The sequence below is a fragment of the Gopherus flavomarginatus genome, chromosome 18, assembly GCF_025201925.1.
Source record: "Gopherus flavomarginatus isolate rGopFla2 chromosome 18, rGopFla2.mat.asm, whole genome shotgun sequence".
NCBI lineage: Eukaryota > Metazoa > Chordata > Testudines > Testudinidae > Gopherus > Gopherus flavomarginatus.
This window is the reverse complement of record NC_066634.1, coordinates 11,595,262-11,612,845: the sequence shown is the minus strand read 5'-3', so window position 1 is coordinate 11,612,845 and position 17,584 is coordinate 11,595,262. Positions and strand designations below refer to the sequence as shown.

Below are 17,584 nucleotides of genomic sequence, written 5' to 3'. Positions count from 1 at the left end.
CACACACACCCTTTTACTAAAATAACCTTATTACAGAGCTTTCGAGCAACAAGCCAGGACAAGCACACCCACTTTGAGGAGTTCACTCAATACAACCTCTAGTCCAATAGCCTTCCACCATCCCCAGCCCTCTGGCTAGAAATCTGAGGTAGCCAGAAAGATCCCATGTACAATATGGGGAGTGGGTTAACTTTTCATGTCCTTGCTTTCAAAGACTGTTGGTACGCAAATTTTAACAACAATTTTTGCAATTAACAATTTGACCAATAAAGTTTCTTTTCCTTACTTAAGGAAATGCATTAGACTTTAGTATATCACATTCTCCTGATTTATCTAAACACTTTGTATTCCAAGTTGAACAAAACAAGTATCTGCATTTTAATTTAACCTTTTTGTTTGATTTTAAACTAGATTATTTTATAAAAATATTAAACACAAAAATTCCGGCCACAAGACAAACACCACAAGACAGAACATAGAACACAAAACATAATTTCTATTGTGCCAGTAAATGCATGGTACGTTGAATGCTGTTTAGCTGGCATCAGTTTTCTCTGATTATCTGAAAGACAAAAAAACAGAGGTCTACCCCTTCTGGGCAGACAATCATTGCTTAAAATAGACAAATACCCTTGTTGATTTCAGGAAAAACAGAGGAATTATCCCATATTTTATGTGTTTCATAGGCAGCCCAGGTTTCAGTGGCTCCTACCTTACCAGTTAGATAATTTGCATGAATACAGATGCTTTCTGGCTTGCTTTTTACTTTTAACTCTTGCTTTCAAACACTGAAAGAAAACATCACTACTTATAGTGCCCTTACAGCCTAATAAAATTTCAATTACATAGCACTATATACATTCTTCAGCTAATTTAACTAAATTCTAAATGATTGCAATTAACAATTTCTTTGCCTCAATTTATTTACAAACATTTCAAAGACACCAAGAACTTTCCTCTTTAGCATTTTTACAAAGTTCAACTGCTGTTTCCTCCAGCAACTACAGAGTTAACTTCTCACTCTCCCTTAAATCACTTGCTTGTCTCCCAACAGCCACTTTTATCAACTCAAATCACCATTCCAAGTAAGTTCTGGGTATTTGAAATCCCCATGCTTACACTTACTGACTCCTTCCTTCCACTACACCCTTAAAGTTTTCCAACCTGTTTTCCAATCTCTCTGTCTGTTGCCTGCCCGCCTGGGCCCGATCCTGCTTTTCTCACTGAACCGTCCCTTCCATAGGCACCAACTTCTTCCACTACCAGTTTAGCTAGGAGGGTGGGCTTCTCAACTAGCCCCCCACCCCTCCTGGTCTCTTCCCCTAAACATTCTTACTCACAAGATTACCCGAGTCCTCCTTCATGAGGCTTGCCACCTAGACGAAGACACATGGCCCATTGGGCAAAGGCCATTTACTTAACAAATAATTTGAAGGACTACTCTTAGAGGGTTTACCCAGAGACTCATTCATCTGTTTGACACTTAAACAGAAAAGAGAATTACACAGAGAGCAGAGGGAATTACAGTCTAAGCCAGACTTTCCCACTTCTATACACTGACCGCTACAGGGGACAGGACAGAAGGATCTCAATTTAACCTCAGAGCTGTCTCGCACACATGGCTTCCACTCCGAGGAATTACGAACAAGAGGTTCAGTTCCACCCACACTCCTAACACCCAAATGAACAGAGAAAAAAAACAACAACAGTAACTGGTTAAATAGAACAGAACCAGAACCAGATAGTGTTTCCTTATCCTATTAGGACTCACTTTTACTCATGCAGTTCTCAGCATATAACACCAACAGTACCAAGCAAAGCAAACACAAAATAACAAGGGTAAAACAAATAGATGGTGTAAATTCTGCAGGGCTCCCCCCTTCTTAATTGCTCACCAAACTGTGACAAATTTCTGTTACCAATCTATCCCTCATGTCAGATGATCAGGCTGACACTACAGGATCGTTGGGGGAAGATAAAGAAAACACACCATGTATCAGAGGGTAGCCGTGTTAGTCTGGATCTGTAAAAGCAGCAAAGAATCCTGTGGCACCTTATAGACTAACAGACGTTTTGGAGCATGAGCTTTCGTGGGTGAATACCCACTTCCTCAGATGCATGTAATGGAAATATCCAGGGGCAGGTATATATATGTGTGCTAGCAAGCAAGCTAGAGATAACGAGGTCAGTTCAATCAGGGAGGATGAGGCCCTGTTCTAGCAGTTGAGGTGTGAAAACCAAGAGAGGAGAAACTGGTTCTGTAATTGGCAAGCCATTCACAGTCTTTGTTCAATCCTGAGCTGGTGGTGTCAAATTTGCAGATGAACTGAAGCTCAGCAGTTTCTCTTTGAAGTCTGGTCCTGAAGTTTTTTTGCTGCAGGATGGCCACCTTAAGGTCTGCTATAGTGTGGCCAGGGAGGTTGAAGTGCTCTCCTACAGGTTTTTGTATATTGCCATTCCTAATGTCTGATTTGTGTCCATTTATCCTTTTCCGTAGAGACTGTCCAGTTTGGCCGATGTACATAGCAGAGGGGCATTGCTGGCATATGATGGCGTATATTACATTGGTGGATGTGCAGGTGAATGAACCAGTGATGGTGTGGCTGATCTGGTTAGGTCCTGTGATGGTGTCGCTGGTGTAGATATGTGGGCAGAGTTGGCATCGAGGTTTGTTGCATGGATTGGTTCCTGAGCTAGAGTTATTATGGTGTGGTGTGCAGTCACTGGTGAGAATATGTTTCAGGTTGGCAGGTTGTCTGTGGGCAAGGATTGGCCTGCCACCCAAGGCCTGTGAAAGTGTGGGATCATTGTCCAGGATGGGTTGTAGATCCTTGATGATGCGTTGGAGGGGTTTTAGCTGGGGGCTGTATGTGATGGCCAGTGGAGTCCTGTTGGTTTCTCTCTTGGGTTTGTCTTGCAGTAGGAGGCTTCTGGGTACACGTCTGGCTCTGTTGATCTGTTTCCTTATTTCCTCTTGCGGGTATTGTAGTTTTGAGAATGCTTGGTGGAGATTTTGTAGGTGTTGGTCTCTGTCTGAGGGGTCAGAGCAGATGCGGTTGTACCTCAGTGCTTGGCTGTAGACAACGGATCGTGTGATGTGCCCGGGATGGAAGCTGGAGGCATGAAGGTAGGCATAGCGGTCGGTGGGTTTTCGATATAGGGTGGTGTTAATGTGACCATCACTTATTTGCACCGTGGTGTCAAGAAAGTGGACCTCCCGTGTAGATTGGTCCAGGCTGAGGTTGATGGTGGGGTGGAAGCTGTTGAAATCATGGTGGAATTTTTCCAGAGTCTCCTTCCCATGGGTCCAGATGATGAAGATGTCATCAATGTAGCGTAGATAGAGAAGGGGTGTGAGTGGACGAGAGCTGAGGAAGCGTTGTTCCAGGTCGGCCATGAAGATATTGGCATATTGTGGGGCCATGCGGGTGCCCATAGCAGTGCCACTGATCTGGAGATATATATTGTCATCAAATTTGAAATAGTTGTGTGTAAGTATAAAGGCACAGAGTTCAGCAGCCAGTTGTGCTGTGGCATCATCAGGGATAGTGTTCCTGACAGCTTGTATTCCATCTGTGCCAATTGTTGCATGGAACCAATCCATGCAACAAACCTCGATGCCAACTCTGCCCACATATCTACACCAGCGACACCATCACAGGACCTAACCAGATCAGCCACACCATCACTGGTTCATTCACCTGCACATCCACCAATGTAATATACGCCATCATATGCCAGCAATGCCCCTCTGCTATGTACATCGGCCAAACTGGACAGTTTCTACGGAAAAGGATAAATGGACACAAATCAGACATTAGGAATGGCAATATACAAAAACCTGTAGGAGAGCACTTCAACCTCCCTGGCCACACTATAGCAGACCTTAAGGTGGCCATCCTGCAGCAAAAAAACTTCAGGACCAGACTTCAAAGAGAAACTGCTGAGCTTCAGTTCATCTGCAAATTTGACACCACCAGCTCAGGATTGAACAAAGACTGTGAATGGCTTGCCAATTACAGAACCAGTTTCTCCTCTCTTGGTTTTCACACCTCAACTGCTAGAACAGGGCCTCATCCTCCCTGATTGAACTGACCTCGTTATCTCTAGCTTGCTTGCTAGCACACATATATATACCTGCCCCTGGATATTTCCATTACATGCATCTGAGGAAGTGGGTATTCACCCACGAAAGCTCATGCTCCAAAACGTCTGTTAGTCTATAAGGTGCCACAGGATTCTTTGCTGCTAAAACACACCATATAACTGAATTTTAAAGCTTCATTAATAAAATAATAAAACAACAACGGAGAGTGTTGGGAACGCTCCCACATCACAGGAAAATATTAATGCCCCAAGCCCGAAGCTCCTTTCATACTTACACACGTACGTCCAGACTGGCCACTTCTGTGTATAATGTTCAGAGGAGGGGGAGAGGTGGAAGGGAGATTATCCTGTATACAGCTTGTCCAGAATTTCCAACATGCTTCTGCTCTTGGGAGGGCTGTTCTTTTACACCCTGGAATCTCCTGCGGCGTCTCTTTCAGAGATTCCAGTCCAGGTCGGCTGCCTGTGGCTTCTTTGGTGTCACCAAGCCACACCGACTCCAGGGTCACAAAGGCACACTGTTGGATCTTACTGGACAGTTAAGCTTTGCAAATGTAATTTCAGTTCTGTAACTTGTATTTCCTTTGCTTCGCCTCTGTCTATATTTTTTCCTTCACAGCCAGCTGGGGCCGAAAGCAGCCCCTCCCTGCACCAAGCACAGTCCGCGCCGATTCCTGACCCTGAACGCAGAGCACCCCCCTCCTTCCATCCCGGGGCCAAGATGATTTTTAAATTAACCCGTTCCTTATGTCTTTTTCTTTCTTTTTCTCTTTCCCATTAAACATTCTAGTAGCAATGCTAACTACTTCAGACAAACTTTTCCCTTGCGTACCATCTGGATGCTTTCTAAACCTTTTTGCAATATCCTTTGCACGTTGTGACATGAAAACCATTTTAACCATCTCCTTTCCATGATCAGTTTCAGGATTTAAATTCCCATGCTTTTTAACTTCACAAATCAGTCGAGCACAAAAGTCAGAGAGGTGCTTATCTGGATGCTGGACACAAGCAGTCACCTTGCTCCAATTTGGAGTAGCCTCCCCTGCATCTCTAATACCATTCAAAACAGCTTTTAAAAATCCATCCAACTTTGTCTTTTGAGCTGGATTATTGGGATTCCAGTTAGGGTCAGTAATTAGCCAAGGTGCATTCAAATGAGCTGCAGATTTTTCTTTTACTTTTTGTCTTTCATCTTCTGTCATGAGAGTATCTAATAACTGATTTACATTTGCCCAAGTGGGCACATGAGTGAAAAAGATTATGCAGAACATTCTTTCCACTGCCTCAGGATTGTCTCATAAGTGAGGCATAGTGCACTGCCAGTTAAACAAATTTGAAGTTGCAAACAGGGTATGGGTAAAACCATCTCATGTTCCCCAGCAACCAGTAGAACCAGATAAGTTCTCAATGAGGCTTGTAATATCAGAGGTGTCTCAGAAACATTCTCTCTCATGGAGTTAAGTAACCTAGTGGGGGTCCACAAGGGCAAGGACAAGGGCTGCTGTAATATTGGGGGTGTTTGAAAAGCAGTCCCTGACCAAGTTTGCAAAAGGCTGGCTGGAGGCTGCACAGAGGGGGTGAGGCTGCCTGATTCCTCTGAAGATGAGGGACCATCACTCTGAGCTCCCCCTTGATTCTCCTCTGTCCCTGAACTGTCCCTAACCTGCTTTTGAATCCTTGCACTCCATCAGACGGGGAAGAACAGGAACAAAATTGTCCTCCTCCCGGTGCGGCTCTGGTGCATATGGTGGGTGATTTTTTTACAAGAGCTCTCCATACAAACAGCTTCAAAAGCTACCCATCCCTCCATGGGTTTATAATTATACCATACAAACAAGTAATCCATTTGTCTCGGCCTAAGATCAACCAAAATATCCCTTAAGGAGTTCCTCCTATCTGTGGAAAAGGTTTCACCCACCGGCCAGTCTCTAGTTGGGGACAAATGAAAGGTAAATGATGGCCATTGGATCCAACACAGATTTCTCATCTTAAATTTAACTAGATCAGCTGTCTCAGAAATCTCTTTCCAATCTCTAAGTATCAGAGACAACGGGGCATCCCCCGGGCACTTACTGCCAACTTGTCTCATTTTAATGAAGGGACTCTAACCCCTCTTCATGAAGGGACTCTAACCCCCACCTCCCCGCGTTGAGCGCTCACTTACCTCTCCAGGGACTTGAACACCTGGACTGAGACTCAAACCCAGGCTGGGACTCTAACCCAGACAACTTGGATCCGGTGCAAACCTGGACTGGGACTCTAACCCAGACCTAAGTAGTCAGGGACTCTAACCCCGACAACCTGGACCCTACTCAATGGGTAGGTGGACGTTGCTGGATTTCTACGAGTTTCAGCTGGTTCACAGAACACGCCTTATCGCCAACGCAGAGATCAGATCACCAGGCAAGTCTCCTCTAAACTGGAGGATGCGCGCTGCGTTGCCTCAGGGTCCAATCCCCCGCCGGAGAGTCAGACGGGTCCCGGCGGAGTCGCCAAAGATGTCAGGGACTCTAACCCAGACGGCAAAGTTCGTTGTCTGACCGCGAGAGAGACAGGCAACACCAGCAAGGTTCGATCAAAAGCTCTTTATTGACAAGTGCACGCATCAATAGAGAGCAGCTCATCTCCAGAGAGAACCAGCCTGCTCTTTACATCTTACTATAAGCCTATATAGACAGTTCCGTCGAGTCATAAATTATTCACTGGAGCAACCCACCCCCTTCTTCTAACAACTAGAAACTAGACACCTTTAGTATACATGCATGCCTAAAGTTAGAAATGTAGGGGAGTTAAAAACAAACAAAGAACAAAACCAGGGAGCGAAAACTAGGACTCTTATCAGTTCTTCAAAGGAGCTGCCCGAACACAGCACATCTGGTACTATGCCAGGAATGCAGCTTCTCTCTTATCTCACTTTTTCCCAGCGCTTGTGAGACATGCTGCTGCTTCTCAGTGTTTTCCACTCAGGGATTACCCACAAACCTCTGTTAGCCTGACTTTGGTCAGGTTGGCATACCTGGTTTTGTCTGCTATATCTTTATTCAGGCCTAACAATTATAATGTCACAGTCTCGGTGAATTGACTGCTGCAGCTCCCCGTAGACTCTGCCTGCGCCTCTCACCGAGCTGGAGTACAGCAGGCGAGGGGAGAGCACTCAATGTATTGCATCTACACTAGACGCGATATATCAACCCCCGCTGGATCGATCGCTGCCCACCGATTCGGCAGGTGGTATAGACATACCCCGAGTATCTGGTGATCGGAGCTGGACCCCCGAGGGGGACACATTGAAGGAACTCAGGGGTTAAGGTGCCTCTATTGTCAACTGTCAGGGCTGCTGTGGCTCAGAGGAGGGTGCTTGACTGCCTGGCAGGCTTAGGCGCCGCAAGCCTTGGAGGTGGGAGAAGTGAAGCGGCCACGGCGTGCTCGGGGTGCTCGTGCTCGGAGCAGGGGTGAGCTCGTGCGAGGGGGGTGCCGCAGGGCAGAGCAGGAGAGTTGCCACAAGAGGGGAGCCTCAGGGTGGAGGGGGGAGCTGCCACGGGTGGGGCGCCTCAGGGCAGGGGTGCTGGCGGGGAGGGTGCAAGGTGGAAGTTTCGCCTAGGGCATGAAACTTCCTTGCACCGGCCCTGCCCGCAGCCAGCCCTGCACCCCCTGCCCTGCCCTGCCGGCAGTCAGCCTCTGTCTCCAGCCAGCCCTGCACCTTCTGCTTTGCCTGCACCAGCCGCATCCTCCCTGCCCTGTCTCCAGCCAACCCCTGATGCACCCCCCTGCCTGAAGCCAGCCAGCCACGCAGCCCTTGCCCTGCCTGAAGCCAGACCCTACCTCCAGCCAACCCCACATCCACTGGTGCCCTGCACTTCCCAGGGCAGTAACCCTGCACATCTGCTTCAATGAGGGGGGCAGGGAGCAGCTGGGACCCACACATGTGCACACCCTAGGGTGACCAGACAGCAAGTGTGAAAAATCGGGACAGCGTGGGGGGTAATAGGATCCTAGATAAGACCCCAAAATTCGGACTGTCCCTATAAAATTGGGACATCTGGTCACCACAGCACACCCCCAGGACTCCTGAGTTCCATTGCTGGGTTTCCTATTGGTTCCTCTGCTGGTTGTTTTCCTTTTTCTGGGGACTTTGGGCAAGTTGCTCCCCACTCTCGGGCTCTGTCCCCAGCAGTCAAATGGGGATTTCATACCTTCCCGCTATTGGAAAGTGCTGGGAGAATCCCCCAGCAAAAGCTGCTCTGAGAGTGCTAAGCAGCATCTGACCATTCAAGGTCGGAGCTCACTGCCCAGGAGGAGTGCTTGGCTCTGGGGTTTCATTTCAGCCCAGTGTAGAGAGAGAGCCCTAACCATGGAGTTTGGCTCAAGAAGACCAAGTCTCCAATTTGTTAAGGGTGTTTTGAATTTCAATCCTGTGCTCCAAAGTGCTTGGTGTCAGTTGTAAACTTTAGGAGCATGCTCTCCACTCCATTTTCCAAATCATTCATGAAAATATAGAATAGTACCTGACACCGGACTGATCCCTGCCAGACCCACTAGGTTCACCCTCCCCGTTGGGCAGCTAAACATGGAGAAGGGCTCCTGGAGTCTTGGCTTTCAACCAGCTCTGCACCCACATTACACTGATTGCAGCTGGACTACATTTCCCTCGTTTGCTTCTGAGAATGTCCTACGGGACTGTGTCAAAAGCCTTAGTAACACCAAGCTAGATCCCATCTATTGTTTACTCACCTCTACCAGGCCCAGAACCCTGCCAAAGAAGGAAAGAAGATTGGTTTGGAATGATTTGTTCTTGACAATTCCACGCTCACTAGTCATAAGAACCAAATCATCCTGTAGGTGCTGCTGACAAACTGAGTGTTTAAGAATGTATTGCAGGATCTCTCCAGCTATGGCAGTCAGGCTAGCTAGTCTGTAAGTCCCAGAGGTCTTTTTGTTCCCCTTTGAAAGATAGGTCCTGTCTTGTTCATGGATGGGAAGATGTTCTTTTTCAGGGGTCTCAGATGAGAACTGGGGCACAACACCTGGTTTGTTAAGGCCACAAAAACGGAGGCAGGAACCTCTTCTCTGCTGCTGGCAAAGAACCACAGGTACCTAAAAGATAGGGACTCACATCTTTGAATGGGCTTTAAAAAGGCAGTGGTTAATAAGTTTGGCCCCGACCATTTCTTGTTTCCACAGACTAGACATTTTAGCAAACTTTAGAATTCCTTGGTGCTAAACACTGTGAAACTCCCCTTTCTCCTTCACAGAGGGCTTTAATACCCCTTATCTCACTTGGGCTCTAAACTGCCCATAGTTCGAGAACTGTTCCTGTTCCGATTGGACAGATGGGAGAAGGGAAGTGACCTACCCAAGGCCTACACAACAAGGCGATGGCAGAGCCAGAAAGAGAAGCAACCAGTTCTGACTCCTGTTCTAACAGATGAAAACCCCCAGAGCCCAGGAATCGGGATGGTGGGAAAATTTCATTCAAACCGTTTCTGTCCGAAAATCCCATTTAGACTAAACCAGTTTGTTTCTCAAAATCATAACAAGTGGGATGAAAGATCTTTGCAAAAATATTTTCTTGCAAAACAAAAGCATCTCCTCTTTGTCAGAGTGTGTTAAATTGTCTCCTCGCACACAAAGAGGAGACACTTACATCTCAACCATTAGATAAGATGCTTCAATCTGAGCTAAGTCGTTGCTACTATTAAAAATTTCAAAATAAAAAATACAAATAAAATAGACTATTTCAGCTAATCTATTATGTCATAATCTGGGAAACTTCATATTATGCACTACTTCTAGTGACACTCCCAAATGGATCCGCATCCTTCACCCACCATGAGGTAGGTAAGAGCGGATCATTATTATCCCTACTTGAAAGAGGGAGAAGCTCAGGCTGAGAAAGGAGAATTGACTTGTCTTAGGTCACACAGCCCGTCAGAGGCAGTGTTGGGAATAGGACCGAAGAGCCCTGATTTTCAAACAAACCATCGGATCTTGAATTTCAGACATTGAATGACCTGAATACTGTGCTCTCAGATGAGCTCCAGACCAACAACAGTGACAGTAATTATTCAGCAAGTATTTGAGGAGAACTGCAATGTTAGAGGGGATCATCAACTGCTCAGAGACAATTAATGCAGAGAAGCAGCAAAATTAATCAAAGATAGAACTGGTTCTGACTTATTTACTTGATCTTAAAAGAGAACAACAAGGACCTGAGTCTCCTCCCTGTCAATATCCCCCTGCTCAACCAATCAGGGTAGAGACGGAGGACGGGAGGCTGAGAGTTCTCACCAGAGAGCCCAAAGGATGGCCCAGGTCACCGGTGGGGATCACTGCCCGAGCACTATTTCAGTCCCACATTTTTGGGTGGACCTTCCATAGTGGGAGCTGCAGAGGACTTCCCTGCAACACACACACACACACCTCCGTCCTGTTGTTGGGAAGGGAACAGGAGAAAGGACAAAAGAAGCAAGAGAAGAAGAGGAAGGAGGGATGGATGAAGAGGTGAAACAAAAAGGACAAACCCTAATGTCCCCAGCGATTCTAAGGGACAAAATCCCAGGTGCGCAATAAAATTCTGCCTCCTTAAGCTCGTGTTTTCCATGCCTAGAATTCACTTGTCACCAGATAGATCAGACTGAACAGGTTTCAAACCTCCAGGAGGCTCTTACCTTCTAAACAGGGACGGCTGTTTTCTAGTAAAATCCCTACAAGGGAAGGAGGAAACTCGAAAGAGGTTCCTCCTGGCGCTCACGTCCATGACCCCAAATAATCTCTCAGTCCTCAAAGAGAGACCTGGAGAAGGAAACGTGCTGAAGCAAAGCCACAGAGGTCTCTGAGGTTTCCCTGGCCCCTCGCCCCTGTCCTGCCTGGCTGATGTCAGCATCTCTCTGTGAGGTCACCACCTCCCCACCACCTTTGACCAATAGTCTGAGGTCCTGCAAAAGGCCTTTGTGATGTCACTGCCACACCCCTCCCTTGCTGGGCTAATGTCCTGCCCCTGGCCAGGCACTTTGGAGGTTTGAGCTACTCCCTGTGGATCACCCCACTCAAGGAGCATTCGTTCTAGGAAGCAAGCCGGCTAGACAGGAAAACATCAGACGCTGCTCCCAATGCTACACTCAGTTTCTCAGAAATTAGTCGACTTCATGGTCAGAAGACACCATTAGAGCATCTAACCTGCATATCACAGGCCTCCTGTATGACATAACAGCTACTTTGGGGGCAAACACATTCCAGAAAGGCATCTAGTCTTCATTAAATGACATCAGGAGATGGTGAATCCACCACTTTCCTTGGTAGCTTGCTCCTGTGGTGAATCATCCTCGCTGTTGACTATTGTGCCTCAGTTGTAATATGAATTTGTCTCTTTTCACTTTCCAGCCATTGGGTCTTGTTATGCCTTTCTCTGCTCCGTTCAAGAGACAGAAAATACCCAATCTTTTCTCTCCATTAAGGCCCTTCAACATTTCAATGAAATCACCTTTCAATCTTCTTTTGATAAGCTAAACAGGTTGAGCTCTTTCAATAGCTCACTGGAAGGCATTTTTCTCCAGCCCTCAGAACATTTGGTGGCTCTTTGCTGCCCTAGCTCCAATTTCACAACATCTTTTTCAAATGAGGATACCAGAACTGGAGGCAGTATAAAGGTTCTATAAAGGTAAAATTAAATAGGTTGCAGAGGAGTTTTTTTTAATTTCGGCTTTTGTTGCTAAAAATTTTGTCTCTCTGCGGTGAGAAAAAACACTCCCCGAATGCCAAAATTTGAGCCATGAAAAGCGGCAGTGTGAACAGCGCATCATAGGTGGAGCTGTGCTCCCGGTGACAAAGCTCCTGCCCCTCATTGGAGGTAGTTTGGCTTTGTTGCCGGGGAAGCTCTCTCTCAGCGATAAGGACGGCCACACAGCGCACCTTACAATGGCATGGTTAGAGTGGCACAGCTGCACCGTGGTAAGGTGCGCGGTGTAGACACAGCCTCAGAGCTGGGGAAAGCCGACAGGCGCTGAGGAGCACAGGGTTCAGACAGAGACATCCGTTAGGAGAGGAACTATTCACAGGGATTCTCTATAGCCTAGTAAGGTGGAGAGGATGGAAGATGATAATGTACAGGTAGGTTCTGATGAGAAACAGTGAAATGAAAGAGTCTCCCTCAATTACATCATGTAATAGCAGACAGCTAAAATGGGACACATTTTAGAAGTGCTTAAATACAAACGCTAAACGTCTAAGTACTAAGACTGGTGAATTTGAGTGCCTGGTATTGAGTGACGATATTGATAGGATAGGCATCACAGAAACCCTTGCACCCCCTCCTGCACCCACATGGGGAGACTGACCTGTGTGCACGGAGCAGCTGGCATTGCTGCCCCCCACTCCTCCCTGGAACGCTGCTCATCTGGGCACCCCTAAGGGCTGTGGGATGTGGGGGCAAGAAGTGAGATCATCCGAGCTCCCTGCATCCAGGTCACTTTCCTCAGCCGGGCTGCATAGCGGGAGGGCAGAGAGCAGCAGCTTCTGATGCTCCCCTCACAGCACAGCCCAAGTGGGAAAAGTGACCAGGACGCATGGAGCACATAGGGTTGCTCCTTACTCCCCTCAAACCTCTATGGACCCATGGAGGAGCATTGGGGCAGGGGAGAGCAGTGAGCACCTTTGCACTGCCACACGGTGCCCTTTGACCCCTGGAGCCCTGGGCGGCTATCGGGGGGCACCACCCCCAAGGCCGGCCAGGCTCCCCGGAACGAGCAGCAGAAAACACAGAGACTGGCCACACACTGAGCAGTGGTAGCCTGGGCGGCTCGTAATGGAGGCTCAGGGGGGAGGGGTGTCATAACATTTTTTCCCAGATTTGGACCTTAGCGTCCAAAATATGGGTGTTAGCATGAAAACCTCCAAGCTTAGTTACCAGCTTGGACCTGGTAAAGCTGCCACCAGCCAGGGATTTATACAGTGCCTGGCTCGCTGTGGTCTCCCCAAAACCTTCCCCGGGGACCCCCAGACTCAGATGCCTTGAGTCTCACAACAAAGGGGAATAAACCATTTCCCTTCCCCCTCCTCCCCTCCAGGTGTTCCCTCCCTGGGTTCCTGGAGAGATATACAGAAGCAAGCTCCGTGAATCTAAACAGAGGGACTCCCCCCTCCCTGTTTCCAGTCCTGGAAATAGAGGTACCAAGATAGCTAATCTCTCTTCCCCCTTACCCAGAGGGTATGCAAAGTCAGGCTAGTAAATCTAACACAACGAGATTTTCCCCCTGACTTCTTCCTCCCACCAATTCCCTGGTGAGCTGCAGACTCAATTCCCTGGAGTCCCCAATAAAGAAAAAATCCAACAGGTCTTAAAAAGAAAGCTTTATATAAAAAGAAGGAAAAGGACATAAAAATGGTCTCTCTGTATTAAGGTGACAAATACAGGGTTATTTGCTTAAAAGAAAAAAATGAATAAACAGCCTTATCCAAAAAGAATACAATTTAAACATTCCAGCAACTACACACATGTAAATACAAAAAAAACCAATATAAACTTATTGTCTTATTATCTTTGTACTTACAACTTGGAAACAGAAGATTAGAAAGGCAGGAGATAGAAAAATCACTCTCATAGCCGAGACGCCACAGACACAATACAGAGAACAAAGAACTCACACACAAACTTCCCTCCACCCAGATTTGAAAAAGTCTTGTTTCCTGATTGGTCCTCTGGTCAGGGGTTTTAGGTTACTGGTGTTACCCCTTTACAGGTAAAAGAACATTAACCCTTAGCTATCTGTTTATGAGAAGGGGGCTCAGCCTCCCCAAACCTTGCACTGCCAAGGGGACAGTGGGGCCCATGATCAGGAGCCCTGGCCAAGTTAGGTCCCCCTGGAAAAGTCTCCCCTATATCAGCCCCAGGGCTGGAGGAGCTCCCACTCCCTGCTACAGCCCGGGGGCTGCAGCAGGGGCACAGAGCTTCTCTGGTCTCAGGGCCACAGCGAGGCACGGGTAAAGGAGTGATAGGGTGGGGCTGGTGGGGGAAGGGGTGGAACAGAAGTGACAGTGGGTGGGGCCATGGGTGGAAGGGGGTAGAGCCACAGACAGAAGGTAGGGGCATGGTTCTGGTGCTGGGGGCCCCCACACTTGTTCTCCCTTTCCCGGGGGTTTGGCATCACTAGCCCCGGCTTAGCGAGTAGGGTTCAGTGGTCCCCATAATGTGGGGTGCGACTCCTAGGGGAACACAGAGGAACATTCATGGGGGCACCTCAGGACCTGAGCCAGCCCACATAGAGGGCAGGGAGGGAGCACCACTCTGCCACAGCTCTTCCCAACCCCACCCTCAGCCTGAGACTCTGGCTCCCAGCCCGGCGTCGACCCCTTTACCCCTGTCCGCACCCCTCACCCCAGCAAGCAACAGCCCCACTCCTCCCAGCCCCGGTTCTTGACCGTGGCTTCCGAGGGGCCACAGCCATGGCTAAGAGGGCACAATGTGAAATGTTTGGGGACCACTGGTTTAGGGTGACGTCCTCAATCACTTCTCTGCAGTCTAATAAAAGCCATTCCTCACTCACCTACCCCTCCATCAGGACGGACTAGGTATGTTCTGCTGCCCTTCACTCATACAGGAAGGAGAATAACATTTCATTCCACTCAATCCTAAAGTCATTTGTAACCCAAGACCATCCCAAACTGGTGATTTTGGGGAAGCGGCCCCATCATGCTGCATAGCTAGGCAGAGTAGGTGTGTCTATGCAAACACGGCCTGTTCCGAAAGTCTTTCCCCAGCTCCTCACTAGGTGAGAGTGGGGAGCTCATTCAGACCCTGCTTTCGCTTAGTATTTAAAAACTCCTTAGTGTCCCTATCTCTGCCGGCCTTAGATTTCTCCTCCTGTCCGTTTTTTGACAGCTCAGATGAGGTGACCGAGTGGTTAAGGTGATGGACTGCTACCCCATTATGCTCTGCCTGCATGGGTTCAAATCCCATTCTCATCAGAGGCATTTAGTCTTCACCCTCCTTTATAGACAACCATCTCCCCCTTTGGTACAATAACAGATCAAACAATGTTGCTTGTGTTACCCAAAATTGGGTCAGTTAGTAAGCTTAGAGAGGACTAATAATGCCCCTCCCCCCAGAGTTTGGCAGAAAGCAGCACATTTATTAGCTTGATAGCTAAGCTCAAAAGAAGGGATGGGGGAGGGTGTCACACTCATACTCACGCTCCCAGGACAGGCCTGGCAGTGGAGATGTCAGGATCCTTTAAGGTAAGTGTCCCACAGCGCAGCGATGGACGGTGCGATGAAGATCAGTCTCCCTGAGGTGCAATAGAATGTAACACAGCGAACCACTGGCCAGATGGGCCGGGTGAAGGGCATTCACTGGAGGTACAAAGGAGAGTGGGAAAGCCACTTCACAGGCATTCAAAGCGGGAAAGGACACAAGCTGGGGGAGTTTAACAGACCTTTTGAGCATACAGGTTATACAGAGCATACAGATCACTGCTGCTCCTACAACATGATAAGTTCTCAAGCAGCATGTTTCTTACTTTGCCCATCTGTCAATTTTGATGATTATTGATGGAAATATTTTGCCATTGGGTTGTGTGTTTACACAGAAATTGACATTTACCAACAAATACACAATTCTTCCAAGCCTGCCTAGTCTGCAGTTGATGGGTTTAGAGGGACACATTCACTCTTCCAGGTCCCCATTCCAGGCCTGTGCTCTCCAGGTTGTCAACTTCCCGCACTGCTGGGATCCTTCCCTCATCTCCCCCCAAACCACTGCCCCACCCCCACTTCTGGGGTCCCCTCCCTACACTGTCTAACTCCACTGCTGGCAGGATCCCTTCCTGTTCCTTTCATTTCCTGCCTCCACTCTGGGCAAAAGCTCTGCACTCTTCCCACACCAGAAGTTGAACCCAGGCCACCTGGGTGAAAACCAGGAATCCTGACCACTAGCCCATATGGGACTATTGTTGCATCTGACGAAGTGGGTATTCACCCACGACAGCTCATGCTCCAATACGTCTGTTAGTCTAGAAGGTGCCACCGGATTCTTGGCTGCTATTATTACTACAACTCAGGCCTTGGCTACACTGGAGAGTTACAGTGCAGGTGGTGGCTTTACAGCGCTGTAACTTACTCCCCGTCCACACTGGCAAGGCACATACAGCGCTGTATCTCCCTGGCTACAGTGCTGCATGTGCTCCACCTCGACGAGAGGAATAAAGAGAACAGAGCTGGTGATGCAGCGCTGGGGTGCCAGTGTAAACAGTGATTAATCTTACTACGCTGTCACTGACCTCCGGAACCTTCCCATAATGCTTTTAAGTAGAGATAACGCTCTTTGTTTTGGTGTGATGCCTCTGTTTGTTTTGTTGTGAGCTCAAGGCTCCCGGAGCTGCTTATCTAAAAACCAAACACAGTTACTGTTTGCAGTGAATGAGCAGAGGCAGGGGGATCCCTTGGAACACCCACAGCTGGTGTTTGCTTGAGGAGAGAAGCAGCCGGGTGGGCACCGGGGAGGGGGGCTCTGTTTTGGATCAGCGGCTTATCTGGTCTGTGAGGAAAAGAACAAAGGCGGCTATTTGCATTTAGTGAATGAGAGAGGGGTGGGGGAGGAGGCTTGAACTTGCCAGGCAGGGAGCTGACACAGTGTCAGCTCCAAAAATCCACTCGCTCTGTCTCCCCCACGCTCCGTGTCACACTCCACCCCACCCTCCTCTTTTGAAAAGCACATTGCAGCCACTTGAATGCTGGGATAGCTGCCCATAATGCACCACTCCCAACAGCGCTGCAAATGTGGCCATGACAGAGTGCTGGTAGCTGTCAGTGTGTCCACACTGCAGCGCTTTCCCTAAACAGCTGTAGGAAGACAGCTTTAACTCCCAGCGCTGGACAGCTGCAAGTGTAGCCAAAACCTCTCTAAGCCGACCCCTTATGAGAACAGCAGGGACTAGCATGACTAGATGTCCCGATTTTTGGGTCTTTTTCTTATATAGGTGCCTATTAACCCCACCCCCATCCCAATTTTTCACATTTGCTGTCGGATCACCCTAGCAGGGTTGCACACAGGGCTGCATTAACCTTCAGGTGCTGAGGTTTCCCTCTCTCCATTCCCAGAGCCTGTGATCAGGAAACAGACATCAGGGCTCCCAGGTGCTGCACAGACCATGACTGAGATCAGACCCCATATTATGCAAGGTGCTGTACAAACCCTGGGCAACACTGAGACACCCAGGAGGTTCCCCTCAATTTCCCTGAGCCTCTGCTGCCCAACTTCTTCTGAATCCCTCTGGCTCACCCCCCCCCCACAAAAAACCCCACCTTTCCAAACAGTCCTTCTTTCCTTGCCCCCTGATTCTGGTTTCACACCCTGGGACCATCTCCTCTCTTTGTCTCTCCCCCTCCAGGTGAAGCAGAGATGGAGGCAACTTCAGCCACTGGAGTCAGCCTCAGCGAGCACTGCAGCCGGCCCGGGGGGGAGGGGGGTGTTTGCAGACACAGGAAG

General features: G+C 48.4%; 1 long non-coding RNA gene across 1 annotated transcript in view; it reads right to left on the bottom strand.

The window, feature by feature from the left end:
- LOC127036617 (uncharacterized) overlaps positions 1-4,570 on the bottom strand; it is a 220,049-nt gene extending 215,479 nt beyond the window's left edge. The window contains exon 1 of the long non-coding RNA XR_007770195.1: positions 4,391-4,570. This is a non-coding gene — a long non-coding RNA (uncharacterized LOC127036617). The remainder of the gene's footprint in view (positions 1-4,390) is intronic.
- Positions 4,571-17,584: the final 13,014 nt, after the last annotated feature.